At 40.4% G+C, this 14,977-nt stretch overlaps 1 non-coding gene across 1 annotated transcript; it reads right to left on the bottom strand.

The window, feature by feature from the left end:
- Positions 1 to 7,392: 7,392 nt before the first annotated feature.
- Positions 7,393 to 7,499, bottom strand: LOC127211092 (U6 spliceosomal RNA). Its single transcript, XR_007833376.1, has one exon. It is a non-coding gene; the product is annotated as a U6 spliceosomal RNA (small nuclear RNA).
- Between the last annotated feature and the right edge of the window lie 7,478 nt (positions 7,500 to 14,977).

The following is a 14,977-nucleotide window of genomic DNA, read 5'->3' as shown; positions in this document are numbered from 1 at the left end:
GTCCAGTCAGTCTCTGTCATATCAAAAGATGAATAAAAGAATACATTTGTGTGTCTCTGTTCAATATACAGCATATATGTTTACTTGTCTACTTCCTCCCCCCATCACATAGTGTTTTCACAATTGTCTGTAAAATACTGTGTAATTTCCACACTCTGCATTTTCCATGAGCGGAATTAAGTTTCCTGCATAAGGGCCAGCTCACTCATCAAGTCATCTTCCTCAGGCCCCTTTAAGAAACACTCCGACTTTCCTCTCTGGACTTGAGTCAGCCAGGAGATCCTTGGGTCGTCTGCCTGCATGCTTTCTTACACGTTCCCCATGGGTACCCTGACTGTTGGTTTTGATATGTGTCTCCCCATTCTGTGGTGGACGTTCTGCCGACGAGAACCACGTCTTCTGCTTCTCGTTGAGGTGACACGGCATCACACAGACCCATATGGCACAAGCTTGGCGACACTTGGTAAATAAATCACTAGGTAGAGCAACATCTTAGGAGGCACCTAGCATGACAGGCAATGACACTCAGTGTGCCACCTTAGAATTATCAAGGAGACAGTCTAAATTAGAGGTAGAGACTCATTAAATTCCAGAGGACACACTCAAAATATCCTGAAGTAACTCAACAGTATTTGATTCTTTGAGCCCCGCCATGAGATTCACCCAATAAAAAAGATTGTCATTTTGTTTGTGAGTCCTTTTTCTTTCAAGTCAATTGATCTTGCATTTTAGCTACAAGACATATCCCTGGGCATTGTGGAGGAGTCTCGTAAATCTAAATCATTTGGGATTTTATATTGCTTGATATGTCACATAACTCTACTCTCCAGCGAGCAATGATTCGGCTGAGTGAGCTGCATACGCTGGTAATACCTGTTATCAGAATGTTGCCTTCTGTCCTAGAGGGGAGGGGAGGCATTCCAAAGAATCTGAACTTGGGTTTAACTTGTTAGGATTGTGTTCTCACTGGACCGCTGCACAAATGGGTTGTTTCCTAAGCAAATGAAGCATGCTGTCTGTGTCCTCCATCCTCTGTGCTCTGGTTTCAAACATCCTGCAGCTGCCATTGCCCCATCATGGACAGCAACGTTCCCTCCCTGAGGTAATTAGTTTTTAACAGAACACCACTTACAACTCAGACACAGTGCATCGTAACTGTGTCCCACCATTGCTATGCTCTTAAGGAAACAAGACTCACCCATTTCAACCACCCAAATGGTGGTTCTTCAATTCCAAACTTAAAACTGTCAAAATTGAAGGAGATTTTTGTAGGAAATAACAATATAATTTCAGACCAAGTACCGTATCCAAGTACGGCGCTTCTGAGTGTTCATCTCACACTGCTGCAAAAAAAAAAAAAAAAAAAAAAAAAAAAAATATATCCGTGTGCAAGCACACGTGTGTGTATGAATGTTTGTGTGTATGCAATGTATGGAAAATAGACTCATTAGCCCACTCTCGTAGCATTCTGTCACACAAATTTGTCATCATGTTTTAAATAGAGAAATGAAATTAGTCATCAAAACGTAAATGAATGAATGAATAAGTCAACACTACTTTTTTTCAACTCCACCTTCTCAAATTCCCAATTAACTTCAGTGGTATCAGTTGACACCTCTTCCGAGCTCCACTCCTTCGTACCAGATTCTAAGCCTTTGAAATTCTACTCTCTTGAAAGGAGGCGGAGTGCCCTTTGCTTACATGCTTTCCTGGTGAGGTGAGACAGGCTTCTCTCTCTTTTGTTCACCTACTGAATAGCCTTAAGAACACCAGAAGGCTCTAGAGTTTAGAGGCACTAGAGTTTTCACTCACTTCTTGCTGTATTTAGGCATTTTTAAACATCCGCTATCAGACTGAAACTTTCTTTTATAATTAAAAAAAAAAAAAAAAAGTGTGGGATCTGCTTTCAGATCACATGACTGACGATGTAGTAAATATGACAGTCCCCTTACTTGCCTTTTCTTCTCCCCAGAGAACACTATAAGAGTTGCGTGGGAAGGGCTGTCCTCAGCACAGCAGGTGTGCACTTCGGATCTCTGTCACTCGTTTCTAGGATCCCAACTCAGTTCTTTATCCTCGCACAACCAATATTTTACTCACTGACCCAGCTCCTGGGGGGAAAAAAAAATAAGACAGAAAGACTTTAGTTTTTCACAGTTTCATTAACGAATAAAGTATTTGGAAAGAAGGGTTGGAATTCCATAGTGAGTTTCTGGCTCATTCTTAATCGTTCTCGTAGTCTTGAATCATTCTCTATCTGTGAAGAAAGATACGAACCTTTGTGAGTTAATATACATATGCTCTAAACTAAGTTTGGAAGCATTAACATACTAAATACAATTTCCAAACTCTTCTAACCCAGACACAGGAGCAGAGCCCGGGGCTACCCTGCCGTGTGTAGTGGTCCCTGGGCCCTAGCCATGCTGGATGACAATTCCTCAGGGAACTAGGAAGGATGCAGGCAGAAGCTCAGGGGTCCCCCAAATTGTGAGATAGACCTCAGAGGACAGAGATGGGATGTTTAAAATGCTGGAGTGTGGGGAAACGAGTGTTGCATGGGAAAAAGTTTAGAGACCTGAGGAGAATTCCATGCCTCTTTTTTTTTTTTTTTATCTGAGTTCTGAATGAGCACACTCATGAGGAAACGCCTGAGGCGAGGGAAGATTCTTCAGTTCCTACTGGACCCAAAGGCTTCATAATTCATGGGGCGATAGGTAGAAAAGGAAAAAAAAAAAAAAACCCCTTCAGAAAACTGTTTCCTTATTAGTGAGGAATATGAAATATGAACCTTAGTTAAAACGCGCTTCTACTTTCACTAGTGCATTTTAAATAGAAAGGCTGAGAAAGACTGGTTTTCATGTGACTTAATCGTACCACAGAACAAAGCATTCCAATTCCTTCAGGAAACTAAAGTCTGGGCCTGACTTGGTCCAATGTGTAGTCCCTGGAATCAATCAAAGGTTACCTGGCATGCAAAGACACAGAAACATTACCAATAACGAGGAGAAAAATCAATTAGCGTAAAGCAACCAAGAACTAGCAGGCAGAGGCACTGAGAGAGCTCTTGCAATTATGTTTCACGTGCCTGAAAAGTTTGGTGCAGACCTAGAAAAAGCATCGTTATACAGGTTGGATCTCTATAGGGGGAAAGCAAAGTCTATACCCTCGTCCTTTTTGCTGTTTTTTAAAAAATATATAGCTTTACCTGCCCAACTTTTTTCCACATAGAAAACAAAATATACAATTCCTAAAAGTGAAACAACACATGCAATGTAATTTGCAGATTAGATTTTGCAGAGGAAATGTTTTTTAATTATTTAATTAATTTATTCAGATTATCCTCCCGTTTCTCCCTCCCTCCTGCATTCACCCTATTCCCCTCCCCTAGGTCTGTGACTAAGGGGGACCTCCTCCCCCTCTATATGGGGAGGCCCAGTGGCACTCAGAGGAAGGATAGCAGGCTAACAAGATGAGACTTGATAGCCTATGCAGAGGAAATATTTGTAAACCTAAAGCCATAGAAAGTGTCATACACGCAGGGGGGCAGCGGGCAGAGAGACCTAGAGACAGAGAGCACAGGGTTATGGTGTAGCTAGGTAGCTCAGTGATTGATTCCCTGCCAATCACGTATAAAACTTCAGGTTCAGTCTATATATATATAGCACTGTGAAAAGAAAAACTAGTAACAAAATAAGTCAACCAAACATCAGTGAACTCTGGGACAAAGTCAAGCACTGATTATACATTGGAGTCCTAGAAGGGAGAAAAGCAAACATGAAAAGAAAGGGACACGGAGACATTTCTTAAGCAGGTGAAAGCTCTAATTATCCACAAAAGGAAAAGGCAACAAATCCCAGAACATGGAAACAAGAAAATAACACAGGACATATTGCCCCGAATACAGTGAGGTTGAGACAGAAATGGAGGGAGATAAATAGATCTATTGACACATACATTCATATGTACATGCATGCATACAAACATACATACATTCATACATACCAAACAGAACATAGAAAGGAATTAAAAAATGTCTCTAATGAAGGAGTTCTCTGAACACAAGACAAGTTAGTGGAGTAACTATGAGGATTACAAGGGTAAATAGGCAAATATATAATTATCTTGAAGATTTTAATATTTTCTCTCAACATCTGAATCAGAAAGTATAAATAAATGAGTATGGGTGACTTAAACAATATTGTCAACCAGCACCACAGTTGGCATTCCCAGGCCAAACATGAAATAAATACCATTTTCATGTTCACAGAGAACACACGGAAAGTAAGAATTCATACTCTAGACCATGAAACAACTTGTCACACAAAAAGTTATCTGTATGGTTTGTAAGTAGCCAGAGATCAAATAACATTGCTAAATAATTAGTGAGTCGCAGAAGGAATTAAAAGTGAATTGTTCTTAATAAAAATTAAATGCTACCACAGTATAAAGTTGAGGGGGGAGGAGGAAGAAAAAAAATAAAATTAAAATAAGGAAAAGAAAGAGAATAAGAAGGGCCAAAGAAAGATCTTATTGAAAGCCAGGCAATGGTGGTATAAACCTGTATCCCAGCACCCAGGAGGCAGAGAAAGGCAGATTTTTTTAGTTCAAGGCCAGCTTGTTTACACAGGGAGTTCCAGGACAGTCAGGGCTACACAGAGCAGCCCTGTTTCAAACCTACCCTGTCCCCCAAAAAAGAAAACAAAAGAAAGCAAAACAAAAAAGCAGAAAGATCACATTGACTTTAGAAACATAAAAGCAATAGAGAAAAACGGATGAAATCAGGAGCTGGCTCTTTGTGACAAGCAAGAAAGTTTATAAAATTCTAGTCTAGGTAATAAGAAAAAGGGAGAAGGCACAACCTATCTGTACAAAGAACAAAAGGTGACGTCATTGCAGTGTGTGCAAGTATTAAATGGATAACGTTACAGATATAATTTTAGGAACTTAGATGAAACACATGGCTTCTTTGTCAGACACAGACCCACCAAGGCTCACCCAAGAAGAAATACAACTTTTTTCTCCAAAAAACAAAACAAAAAGAAAAGAAAGAAAGAAATATAACTTTTAATGGCCCTGAGAGTGAGAAAGAAATCAAATCTGGGGTTTAAAAACTTTTCACACAAAAAGCCCAACGACCAGATTCCTTAAGTGACTTTTTCCAAACCTTGCAGTAGAAAACAATAAAACCTTAAAGGAACACAGAAAATGTGAGAGAAGACCAAAATTTGCTAACCTATTCTATGAGGCTGCTATTGGCTTGGTTCCACAGATTCTCAAATTCAACGTTACAGAAAAAGAAGCTATACATCTTTGTTACTAAGAAACCCAGGTGCAAACCTTTAAAAGCTTTACGTTTTTTAATGTGTGCATGCACGTGCACCTGCACACATACATGTGTTCCCATGGGACACCCAAACACATGTGAAAATCAAAGGGTTGTTTGCAAGAGTCAGCTCTCTTTCTCCAGCAGGTGGGCTCCAGGGAGCAAACTCCTGTCCTCAGGCTTGGTGGCAACCTCCTTTGCCTGATGAGCCCACAAACACCTTTAAAAGAAAATAAACAAATCAAACCTACTGCTTTAAGGGAAAGATGATTAAACAGGGTCTGTCACATCAAGTGTTGTTTTAATGCTAATCCCACATTCCAAGAGAAAGACCACTGATCCAAATCATCACGGCCAAGTTAATTAAAGCCAGCAACTTACCAAAGTAAGCTATTTAATTTGCGCACATGAGCTATCTCTTCCTAAAGGTGGGGTTTGAAAGATCAGTATTGGACATGGGGGAGATAAGATTTTTATAGCTCAGGAGTAGGGGGTTTCCAAATGGGGCCTCTTACAGGCAAACGGAACAGAAAGGGAACATGAGCATAGTAGGTTGGTCATAATACCCTCCTGCAACAAAGACATGCTTGCAAGGTGGTTGTAACACACTTTTGCAACAAAGCCATGGTTGCCATTTCCTGGAACAGAATCGTTTGTAGTTAAGGTTACTGGTGGGTCATAGCCCAATCATTGAGAAACAGATTTAATCATAAAGAGGAATGAATCTAGTTCATCTTCACTATTAGATGGCTTTCAAGCCTGTGAATAGAAGCAGGCTGGTTCATCATTAATACCTGAAAATCCAGTCTGTGATATACTTAGCTCGATAGGTACCACCGTAAAGCATCTTCAGAGAAACCCAGTGCTAAGTCATAAAAGTTATCATCAAACTGGAACAGAAGAGAGTCATCAACCTGCTAAAAATAATCTACATAAACCCTGCCGCCACTGCCACACTGGTGAGAGGCTGACTGCTGCTCAGATCGTAAGCGAGGCAAACTCTGGCCCTGCTGCTGCCTCTACGCTAGTCAGCAGGGCTCTTCAGGTGCCAGCCAACGCAATAAGGCAAGGAAAAGAGTAGAAAGACAGCTAGACTGAAAAACTGACTTAACAGAACAATGTGAGTGAGTAAAAAATGCCAGCAGACTGGCTTCCTAAGAAACATAGACACTGATTAGAAAATTCACTTAAAAGTATACAGAACTTGCAGTCAACACTTTCTCTAAAGGACAATTGGATGGCTTTTGTTACATAATTCAAGATTTATTGCAAGGCTGGGAGAGGCATGTCATTACAGTGCAGGTGTCAAGGTAGACATGTGTCAGTGGAAGAGAATAGGGAATTTAGAAGTTGACCCAAATTTTACTGGTCATTAATTTCCAATAAAGGGCAAAGGTAGCCCAGTTGTATGTATGTATGTATGTATGTATGTATGTATGTATGTATGTATGTATATACACACTATTATATATATGTGTGTGTATACACACACACACACACACACACACACATACACACACACACATATACTTTTAAAAACGAATGATGCTTCTTGGCTGGGGTTGTAGCCCAGCAGTTGTGGAGTGTCTTCTGTGTTTGTAAGGGCCTGGGTTTGAGTCCCAGCACTGCAAGCCCTAACTCCCCAAATACGTGAATGCTGCTTGAACAATTGGAGATATAATAAAATAAAATTCCAAGCCACAAACTTGGGGAAAAACAAACAAACGAAACCACCTCTCGTCTACTGTGAGCACCAGTGTTAACAAACACGCTCAAGTGCATTGCAGTATTAAATATGAAACTTAAAACTGTAAGCTTCTTAAAGAAAGGTTTTGCCATTTTAAACGAAGCAGAGTTCTAAGACGCACCACTTTATTTTTTTTTTTTTACTTTTTAAAAATATTTTTTATTTTTTACATATTCATTTATATTATTACACATATATACAATAAACTACTTATAGCAAGAAGAACCATGACATAATCAGGAATTATATAAATGTTACATTCTTAATGTTTTGGCTGTTTATATTTGGCATCTTGAAGAAAACATCTTTCCTATCTTGATGCAAAAATATGGAACACTTCACCAATTTGTACATCACCCTTGCGCAGGGGCCATGCTAATCTTCTCTGTATCGTTCCAGTTTTAGTATATGTGCTGCCAAAGCGAACACGGTGTACCACTTTAAACAAAATTTCTTCTCACTGGATGTTTAATAAGAAATGGGCAATCCATTTGAACAGGTATTAGACAAAGGAAAAATACAGAGGACAAATGAGGGCATGAAAAGAAGACTTAGCATCCCTACAGTCGTAAGAGAAATGTGAATAAGGCCTCTATAAAAAGCTTTTCTAAAGTGTCTGGATTCAAAGACTGACCTTACCAAACAGTAGCCATGCGGCATGTCTTAAAAACCAAAGATGTGCAGCTGTGATATAAAAACATCATAGCACGATACACTCTTTCCCTTTCTAGGAATCATCCCCACATGAAAGAAAGCATATTTCCAGATATATACATGAAACTTTTGGTTTTGTTTTTTAGCCTTACCCGCAATGCAAGCCAATTGGAAGCCGCCTGGGTGTTCATTAATGCCTAAATAGATGAACGCGTGGGTCATAGTACAGTTATATGGGATCATGCTTGTACTCAGCCACAGACTAGTGTGAACTATTGGTAACGTGGACCATTCATGAACATGGGTGAACTCTGAGGTAGTTGTATGTGCTGAAAATGACCTTCATAAACTCACAGGGAGAGGCATTATTGGAGGTGTGGCCTTGTTGGAGTAGGTGTGGCCTTGGAGGAACTGTGTCACTGGGGGTGAGCTCTCAGTATTCAAAAGCTTTCTGCTGCCTATCAGTCTGGGATGTGGAGCTCTCAGCTCCTTCTCCAGCACCATGCCTGCCTGGGCACCACCGTGATTCCTGCCATAATGGTAGTGGACTGAAACGCTGAACTGTAAGTCAGCCCTAATGAAATGTTTTCTCTTATGAGTTGCCATGGTCATGGTGTCTCTTCACAGCAATGAAACACTGACTAAAACATTGTGTTAATTTAATGACATGAAGCCACAAAGAGGAGCCACCATACATTCTGAAATAAACCATGTGATTCCATTTCTATAAAATTGTATAATTAAAGCTAGAAAGTTAAGTGTTATAAAACAATAGGTATCATTTGCAAAGCTTTTTTAGACATTGAAATATTCTAGAATTCCCTTAAAATAATTTCATGGCTTTTATCTTTGTTATTAATATTCTAAGAACTAATTGTTTGAATTTTTTGTATTGTTTTGAATCTGGGTCACAAGAATATTAAACTTGTACTGTTGAATGAAAATTAAACAATGTAAAGTTTCAAATAGATTTTTCTTTTAAATTTTCTTCCAGGATAGTGTGTGTGTGTGTGTGTGTGTGTGTGCGCGCTCACTTGCATTTTAATTTTTAAAATATTTATTTATTTATGTGTACACATAAAATAAACACATAAAATGTGTTCCATGTGCCTGGTGCATGCAGTGGTCAGAAGAGGGCAACAGGTCCTTCTGAAAATGGAGTCTTTATGGATAGCTGTGAGATGCTGTGTGGGTACTGGGAATTGAACCTTGGTCCCATGCAAGAATAAGTGCTCTTAACCACTGAGACGTCTCTCCCGCTCTTTTGTAGTTTTAAAATGATCTGTTTGGTATGAAATACTTACACAGAATAGTTTTGTACAATGTGACCTTGCGTGTTAATTTTTCCTTTGTTTGTTTTCAACTGATGCTTGGGACACATGAAGCATACCTAGACAGGAAGTGATACAAGAAGGTGCGTATGGACAGGCAATAAAAAGGAATATGTTGAAAAATATTTAAAACACCTATATTGGGTGAATTTAAAAAAAGAAGAAAATTTCAATACAGGAAGACTATTTTTCTAAATATTCAATTACTCATGCTTTGAACTCAGGATCTGACTGGTTGATGCAAGAACCAATTCAAAAGAATTATTACTACAGTATTCAAATTCCAACCATCATCCCAAATTAAAAATAAAAGGGACATTTGGTGATAGATAAGCTGACACTGGGCAGAAAGACAAGCAATCTCTCTGGCTGTGTTGATTACAACTTTTTTTAATGGTCCCAAGCGTATACTTTAAGAAACAAATGACCAACAGTTCTTTTTGATGATGAATGCAGTAATGCCTGAACTAGCCAGAGAGATCTGGCTAAGTAATCCTCATGACAAATTAGTCTTGGCCAATCTCGGCAGTGAGAGCCAAGCTCAAACACTAATTCCCGAAGCCTGTGGGGTTCTTGGTTTTAAAACAATGGAAGGAGAGAAAGGATATGGTTGACCTTCACAGGAAGAATACTTTTTTCTTTCTTTCTTTCTCTCTTCCTGTATCTTTGTTAATGAATTCCAATTGTGCTGCCTTCCAGCAGCATGTGTAACTGCCTTCTGCCATTCATCTGAGTAAACTTCCACAAGTGTACAACATGGAGATCACAGAACACATCTTCAAAGCTAATTAAATCAACATGATGGGCTGCCACAGCTGCTGGCTCTGTGTTGATGGCTTCCCAGCGCATAAACCAAATGTGTGGCATTGGGATAATGAACTCCTCGGCTGCTCCATCCGACCTCCACTCCGCCCCACCCCCGCTGTACCCTCTTCTGCCCTCATTCACCATCCCCCGCATCTCCACTGTTTGCCACCTGTACTGTGACCACTTTTCATGTGTGAGGAGCATGTTCCAGCAAAGCAATGTTTTCTCTCCGGAAAATGGAAGTATCCACTTTGATACAATCCTAGTGAAATTCTTACAGAGTAAACACAACATCTTTTCTGATAAAACTATGAGCCAATGATAGAATTTGCGTAGCTTATCATTTAAAGTGGTTTTTTTTTAAATTAGTTGTCTACAGCCTATCTTATGTCCATTGTTTATTATTGTGTTTATTATTATTTTATTGTTGTCTTTGCAATAGTTCTATGAGGCATCTTGATATTTACTTGTCAATGGGGAAAAAGAACCTAGAGTAATCTTTGGAAGTTCATTTTCTCCTGCTCTGTGTGGTTTAGTGATGGAACCCAGGTCATCTGGATTTGTGGCAGGATCGAGTGATCTCAGAGCAGAGACAGCCAAAATTGTCAACTGTTTCTTTTGATTTTTACCTTAGGTTTTTTTTTTTTCTTTTTTGCACCTGAGCATGCTATTGACTCTGGGAAATATTAATAACATTCTACTTGCTTTAAAAATTTCCCTTTTTTATATTTGTTGGTAGGATGTTTGTGTTTCATTTTCTTTTTGCCAAAAAGGTGCTTGCGTTCCTTATAACAAAATGCTGGTGTGTGTGTCATTTTGATTTCTATGTTTCAGAAGTAAAATTACATCTCTCAGGTATGTTCATGCATGTTCATGCAACACAGAATTCTTACTAGTGGATCAGTCAGGAGACCCCATACAAGCAAAAAAGCAATTTGCACAAGACAAATGACAAGTTTTACCTAATTTCTCTCAGTAAGCACCATTTGTCCTTTTAACGAGTATTATACTGTGATCACGTGTATATAATATGCTACATATACAGACAGGCGGAAGGAACCTTGCCAAAGACAGAGCTGCGTGGAGTCTGGGGCTGCATGGAAGCGTTTCCCGATTCAGAGCTGAGAAGACCCTGCTTGGAACCACCTGGCTTTTATCAGTGCCCGGGCTGCTGGAGGCATACGCTTGAACAGGGGAGGCTTTGCAGCCTGTGTTACCCTGGGGACACCAATATTCTCTTTAAGTGATTTATAAACGCTACATTTATCTATTATTTATTTATGTATGTGTGTAGCATGTGTGTGTATATGTGTATGCGTGTGTATATGTGTAGTACATGTGTGTATGTGTGTGTGTGTATGTGTGTGTGTGTACACATGTGTGGAGGTCAGAGAACAACTCCCCTGAGTGTTCTATGCTCCCACTTCCTGTGTCTCAGGGCTTGGTCTCAGATCCTCAGCTGAGGCAGCAAGCCCCTTTACCAACTGAGCCATCATGTCAGCCCAAGGAATGCCATCTTTCGCCAGCCAAATTGGTATCAGACTCTGAGAGCAATATGAGATAGGCATTTGATTCACATGACTGATAGGCATTTGACTCACAAGGCTGCTGGGGAATAAAACTTTAACTGCTCAGATTTTCCATGTGTGCTGTTAGAAGTTGGGCTTTTTGCTGCTTCCATCTCCATGCTAGAAATACTGCGGCACAGCAAGTAAATGCAGGGATGCCGGAAGAGGCCCTCTGGGCCTAATCCTCACTCTGCCACTCCCTGCTGTGTGGTCTGGAGCGTAGCACTCCACCTATCTGTGACCTAGCATCCTCATCTGGAAAGTGGGGGCCCACATAAAACCTCCCCCAGGGACCTGAGAGGAAGAAATGAGTACAGACGCACACACACACACACACACACACACACACACACACACACACACACACACCACTCACACCACAGACACACACACCACTCACACGACACACACACACACACCATGCACACTACACACACACACACACACACACACACACACACACACACACACTCCCACACAGTGTATCTGATTATATGTTGCTGTTTTGCTATAAAGAGAACATAAAACTGGCCTTAGTGCTCTCTTTGGGTATCTTTAATAACATTTAAACCAAAAGAAAACTGGGCTTGTTAACAACCATTGTCAGGGTTATAAACTATTTCAATACCTATATACTAAAAAAAGAAAAAGATATGCAAATTCTTCTCAAGGAACCCCAGTAATTGGATATTTTGACACCAAGAAGGAAAGTAAGGTTACTCTTTAACTAGATCCATTGGGGTTAGATGTAAATTCATTTCAAATTCTTTCAGAAAATTCTACTTCCTCTGTTTTAGTTACTCTCTTCATACTTTGAAGAGAATATTCCCTCAGGGGGTCAGGAAGAACTTTCCATGTCATTCTCTCCATTTCTTTACCCCAGTTTTATTTGGCCGGCGAAGATCCCCTGAGTCCCTCAGTCAATGTCAAACTCTCGCCTGTCCCTGTCCTCTCCTGCCTTGCCCTGACCACCTCCCTCTCTGCTTTGCTCCCGCCCTCAGTTACCTGCAAATCAAAGTCCTTAACTCCTGCTGTAAATCACAGTTCAGCTTTCACTTCCTTCCATAAAGCCTTTCGCTGATTTTTCTAGGACATGTGGACCGCTTTCAACTCTGTGTCCTCATTTGCATTTGCTAATTGTAAGTAACTGTGGGATTGAAATTCATACTTAGTGTGTCTATCATGGTTGACAGTGACGTCCTTGAGAACTTCATACACACTGACCTTGGTGTTGCCAACCTTTGGCATCGTGTCCGAGGGCGTTTCATGGAGTCACCTCGTGTGCATTGTGCAGATAAGTCATGCTGAATGTGTACATGGCCATTTGGGCTCACTTATTTCCAGATGCAAGGGAAGAAAATGTGCCACCAGTACATCTACGAGAATACAAAGGAACCCAGTGGCCTTAATTTTTCTTTGAAACTACCTACCTACTGCAAATGAAGATTTAAGGTTTCCATGCGTTCTAATCTTATATAGGCATTACCAAGTGAGTAGTTACCTTTTTTTTTTTTTTTTTTTAAACAGGAGGGAGGGCAGCTGACATTTTTAGGAAGGCTTGGCTTATCGGGGAGTCACAGAGATTGCAAGTTCCAGTTCAGGAAGATCTAGAGCAGTGGTTCTAGGAGCTTCCTAACACTTCCTCATGCTGTGATGACCCCAACCATAGAATTATTCTCACTGCTACTTCATAACTGTAATTTTGCTACTGTTTACGAATGGTAATGTACATATCCGTGTTTTCCGGTTGTCTTAGGCGACCCCGTGAAAGGGTCATTAGACCGCTAAAAGAGTTGTCACCCATTGGTTGAGAACCACTGGTCTAGAGCATTATTAGAGGGGCCTTGATCAGTCAGGACATGAGCAGGAGTCCTGAAAACAGTGTGGAGACCCAAAGGTTGGTGGTGTTCTGCTAGCCAACTTCAGTGTTATTGTTCAGCTGAGATTTGGCCCAAGACCGAGCACCTAGAAAAGAGAGTCCTAAGTCACCTGGAGACAACTTGCTGTCTCTCTAACAACAGAGTTTAGTGACACCACAGCAGCTATGCAGTGAGAAGAAGTGACTATACTTACCCAAAAATCTTAGGTTCAATAGTGGGCTTAAAGCATGCATACATACATACATACATACATACATACATGTATTGTATTGAGTATATTATATATACTCAAATAAGAGGGTCTTTCTTATCATTGACAACTGCCTGGCAGAATGGCTAAGAAAACCATCCTCTCCTCACACAGTCTATTCACGCATGTTTAGATTCCTTAAAGTGGCCACGATGGAAATTACCGCCTTTACAAACCCTGCCTGTCTCACAGTTAAATTATTTGCAGACTGTCAAGCGGGATTCATGTTGGAGGGGTCAGAGGTCTCAGAACCGCACCAACCCCCTCCTCTGCTGGAAGGAGCGATTCATCCATGAAAACTAACATTGAAACAGGGTTGTAATTTTTTTTTTCAGAAATTACTTCAGGCCTTAGGCCATACCTGTAGTTGTAGTGTGCAAATTACTCCATGATGTTTGAGCCAGATTCACCCAGTTCTATGCCCGCCCCCCCCCCCCCCCCCCCCCCGGCGCTAGAGTTCAGCTACACTGGGAAACTCCACAAAGAGGTTGAAGTGTATATTCTGTCGTTCTGTGAGTCCTTGATCGGTGTGGGCGGAACTAATTCCAGAATCTTCTCTTTCTATGGTATTGGTTTTTAAATTTTTATTTTTGGGTGTTTTGGGACAAATCTCCCTGTGTGGCACAGTCTGGTCTTGAAATAACAATCCTGCCATGTCTTCTAACGTCTTCCTGTCCACCCATTATCACAGGTGTGAATGAGACATCAAGGCAGGTTTGCCCCTCCAGGACAGCCAGGGATCCATTTTCTCTGAGTGCTGCTTTAATTCTGTTTTACTGTTACTATTACTACTACTATTATTATTGTTGAAGTTGTTGTTGTTGTTGTTGTTGTTATTATTATTATTATTATTATTATTATTATTATTATTATTATTATTAAAAAGCTGCTCTCTCTTATAAAGTTACCAGTCTGGGGACTGACTCTCAACACTGTAGGTTATTCCCTGTGCCACAACCTGTCTTGTATCCTCCATTCTGTCTCAATAACACCCATTTCAGGCTTCCTTTACTCTACTCTCCATAGGATTTGCTTGTCCCAATTGTGTGTCCGATCCTCTTTCCTCATCTTTGAGAGTGGTTGCCTTACTCAGTGCAGGGATCCTGTGTTATTGGTATCTGAACCACTGGTGGCTTCTCACACTTAATGTGTTTTTACAGGTTCCAATGTAATTCATCAGCATAATAGCTACACTGTCGTTTATAAATCATTTTTAACACAGTCTGGAAAGCATTGTAGGGGATCACAAAGTAATTATCAAAGGTAATTTTTGCCCTCAACTGTGGTAGAATTATATATAAATTAATGTCGATGATGAGCATGGCAGTGGCCCACCAACTGTGAAATAAGGGACAGAACTCAGTGGTTTGGGGACACCACCCTAAACTTATGGATATTCAGTCTTGCAAGCAATTTC

This window comes from Acomys russatus, chromosome 28 (assembly GCF_903995435.1).
Source record: "Acomys russatus chromosome 28, mAcoRus1.1, whole genome shotgun sequence".
NCBI lineage: Eukaryota > Metazoa > Chordata > Mammalia > Rodentia > Muridae > Acomys > Acomys russatus.
This window is presented reverse-complemented; position numbering and strand designations above follow the sequence as displayed.